We start from the raw sequence: 4,111 nt of genomic DNA, 5'->3' as shown, positions 1-4,111 counted from the left end.
TAATGTATCTGTGTGATGAAGTTTAGCAGTAATATCTGTGGGCAAGATAGTTCATGGTATTTAGAGATCAGCCAGTGGGTTGTGAGCTTGTGGCAAATTTATTTGTTATTGAATTCTCTCTCTTACGGCTCATCCATCCTCATGAGCAGACATGTAGTTTTCAAAAAATAGCCTGTCAACAACTTTGGAATCCCCCAGTTAGTGAGGTCCTTAGAGAGGAGATACATTTTCTTGATTAAACAATACACTGTCACACTGGGCAGACTTGAAACGGATGGGAAAAAATGGAGTTATTAATCATTCTCAATGCTCTTTGGAAAATGCAATTTCTATTTCAGCAAAGCAAATCATTTCTCTTTGGTTAACTAACAAAAGTGGGCTGCAAAGTCTCCTTACCTTTGGGTCATGCCTGAGAACTCAGGTCTGTGAAGATTCCACAGGACCCACTTCCTTCTCTCAGTTGTCTGTGCGCGGTGGGCAGGGCTGGGGCCAAGCTAAGGTCACTTTTCCTGGACGCTCTATGTTATGACTCCCTAGAGCTCTCCCAGAGCACATCCTGCCTCCTGGGCTTCAAGTTCCCTAAAGAAAATACAAAACAATGTGTAAACCACAGAAATATATATTAATGAGATGATGAAAAGGGACACCAGATGGTACATTAAAAGCTTTTGTCGTTTCCTCCAGAGATTCACAGAAATGCCTATCAGGCACCTACAGGGTGCTTAGCGCTTGGTTAGGATGAACAAGCCACTTATTGGGCATTCAGTAATGACATAGATACAACAATGAGTAATGTGAGTCAAATATAGCATGATAGAAGACAAAATCGGACATCATAGGAACAAAAAGGATGGCGATTAAGAGACATGAGATAATCAGCAAAACCTTTAATAGTCTTCAGTGATGAGAATGATTTGCCTAGCAGCCAAAGCCTTCATTGTTCTCCTTATGGAGCTTGCTGGATCACTTCCTAGCTGTTTTTGTCAGCTGACATTCGATGTCCTCGGAAATGTGATCATTTCAGCAAGAGCAGGCTCCTCCTACAGACACCTAGGTCCTCCTGAGTTCTTTTATTTACCTGGGCACTCCAGAAATTTGCAGTGTATGGTCAGGCTTATGAACCATCCAGTGTCATGTTTGCCTTCAAATCTAGACTCATGTTTCTTTGAAAGCAACATGATCTTTCTTACCAACACTCTGCTTGCAGTCTGGAAAGGACTGGTTGCCCCAGCATCTCAGGATGGGGGCAGAAGGGCATTCTCCCAATCCCCAGCACTCCTAGTAAACCAGTACTCCTGCTTGCTCCTGCAAAAGCCTTTCTCTGAGGGGTTGGCCCTTTCAGCTCTCTCTGCTACACAGCTGTCATAGCTCGTCGCTCTTCACACTCAGTAACGGCTGCGTATCACTGCCTCTCTCTTTCTCTTTCTTTTCTTTTTTTTTTTTTGTCTTTTTTTCCCTTTTGTTTTGTTTTGTTTCCATTTCTTTTCTTTCCTTCCTTCCCTCCCTTGCTTTCCTTTCCTTCCCTCTATCCTTTCTTCCTCCCTTCCTCCTTCCCTCCCTCTCTCTCTCTCTCTTTCTTGCTTGCTTGCTTGTTTGTTTGCTTTCTTCTCTCTCCCTCCCTCCTTCTCTCCTGCCTTCTCTCTTCCTTCCTCCCTCCCTTCTTTCCTTCCTTCCTTCCTTTTTCAAAAAGCTTTATTGTTTCCATTTGGTTCGAGGCTTGGGAGAGGGTTCTCAGGTGGTTAAAAGGTGCCTGGTGGCTGTAGGGAAGGTTCACCCACAAGCCTGGCAACGGGGGGATCCCAGAGTGGCCCCTAAAGTCTGCTGGGCTTCAGGGGCTCCCAGTCATGCTTGGGTGAGCTTTTGGAAGAGAGATACTTGTCCAGGCCAGCCTGGGAACCAGCCAGCCTGTGGGGGTTAGTCAGGTGGTCATTCATCTCCTTAGTAAGTTTCACCTCCTCATCCAGGAAGTGCTTCTCCAGGAAGTCACAGCGCTGGGGATCTTCCCAGGCAGAACCCAGGGCACGCAGATCCAAAAGGGCCTGGTTCAGGTTCTTCTCCAGAACCAGGCAGCTTCTGTGGCATCCAGGGTCTTACCCACTCATTCTGGGACAACCTCTGCACATCCTGGAAGAGGGTATGGCTGCTGCACTGGTTTTGCATCTTCAAGAGAAGCTCAGTACCCTCACACTTCTCAGCCAGCAGGTGGAAGAAGTGGCCAACAGCCTCCAGAGTCACATCCTTGCTGCAGAAATACATGCCCAGAGAGAGGTAGGTGCAGGAGGCCCGCAGATGCCTGCTGACCAGGCAGCTGATCGCGCCTTCACCTGGGTGGAATAATACTGCCGAATCCGGGAGCTCATGGTCGATCGGTAATGAGGAGCTAAGCCTGGAGTAAGGTGTTGGCTGGTCTCGGGGGCAGAGGGTGACAAAGAATATGGCTCTGAAGGTTGTGACTAGAAAAAGTTTGGAGGGTTGTCAGAGGCTGAAAGAAGGACATCCCTGGGTCTGTTCAGTCCACACACTGTTCAAACAAGAGACAGATCTGTGGGACTTCTGGGTGTACTGGCTCACTGTCTCCCTCTTCAACTCAAACCCCACTATTACTGAAGGAGCCTAGGCTTTGGAATCAAAGAGAACTGGGTTTGAAACACAGCTTGATCTACCACCAGTTGTGTGACCAGAGGCAAGTGGCCTAACTTTTGGATCCCTAGTTTGTCACACGTAACACACAGTAATGGTGCTTTCTTGAAGAAGGCTGTGAGACTCTGCATGTAAATTGCACACCCCCATGGGAAACTCACAGAAAAGGATAAGTGTTGCTTCGGAGGATTGCTATGACGTGGAGAGCATAGCCAACACCCTCTCTCCTCAGTTTTCCCATCTCTGCTGCTCCATCAAGCTCCGCAGCATGTAGTCCCTTTCAGCTTTGGACTATCTCACAGCATTCAGAACAGCTCCTCGACCAAAATCTTAAAGATCTACATTTTCCCCATTACCTTTTCCTATTATTCTAGCCCTCTTCCTTTTATGCTCATGTTGTACCTCTTCTCCAATTTTTTTTTTGATCCTCCGTTCCTCCTTGCTCTCCTTCATCTCTTTTCCTGTCTCAAAGCGTAGACGTCACATTGATGTCATTGATAATCAGCAAAACCTTTAATAGTCTTCAATGATGAGAATGATTTGCCTAGCAGCCAAAGCCTTCATTGTTCTCCTTATGGAGCTCGCTGGATCACTTCCTAGCTGTTTTTGTCAGCTGACATTCGATGTGATGTCATCACATCACATCGAATGTCAAATGTGATCATTTCTTGCTTCCTCATCTTTCCAGCAAAATTCCACTGCTACGCCAAACCAGGGGGTTGCCTCTCCTGTTTTTATACCCAGTCTCTAGAGAGCTATTAGGAAAACAAGATTAAACTTTGGTGAGCATCTGTAAGTATACATTCTCCAACTAGTTCTAGCGAGTTTCTTCTACACTCTTCACATTTCGACTTAGGACATTCTCTTTGAGTTTCCTACACATCAACTTTCTGAAAGCTCCTCGCTGAAGTTCTAGCCACAAGCATCCCATGAGAGGAACTTCCCTAACTGTCTGCTAATCCCCTCTCTCAATCCTTCCCCATGTCCTCCTCCTATAATTACAAAGATCCACATGTTAGAAGGCTCTGTACCTCATCTTCTCCTATTTCTTTAACAACATCATTCTCTTCATCATCTCTGCTCTCTTCGGTCGCATTGCCCTTCCTCTACCTACTTAATCTGTCTCTCAAAATATGAATGTGTTCAGTGACTTCTCTTCTTCATATGCTTCCCTTCCCCAGACACTACTGATTCTCAGTTTGAAACATTCCTCCTGGTGTTCACTCTTATAAATCTTCAACCTCTCCTTCTTTCTCCTCGCTCCCTCCACCACCACCCCCTTTCATCTCGGGTCCTCTCCTAAACACATGAACATTTCCTAGGGTTCCACCCTCAACCCTTCTCTGTTGTCATTCTGGATTCTCTCCTGCCGGGGTGATAGTCACCACATTTAGCACCTGGCATGGGTGGACACTGACAAATCAGGACAGATCCTGGCCATAAGTGTCTGACAGAGCTATGCTAGCGCATA

At 46.2% G+C, this 4,111-nt stretch overlaps 1 pseudogene; it reads right to left on the bottom strand.

Annotated features, from left to right (window-relative positions):
* Nucleotides 1-1,620: 1,620 nt before the first annotated feature.
* LOC122899322 lies at nt 1,621-2,378 on the bottom strand (annotated as a pseudogene).
* Nucleotides 2,379-4,111: the final 1,733 nt, after the last annotated feature.

This window comes from Neovison vison, chromosome 1 (genome assembly GCF_020171115.1).
Source record: "Neovison vison isolate M4711 chromosome 1, ASM_NN_V1, whole genome shotgun sequence".
In the NCBI taxonomy this organism is placed as follows: Eukaryota; Metazoa; Chordata; class Mammalia; order Carnivora; family Mustelidae; genus Neogale; species Neogale vison.
Note: the sequence above shows the minus strand (reverse complement) of the source record. Positions and strands in the feature narration are given on the sequence as shown.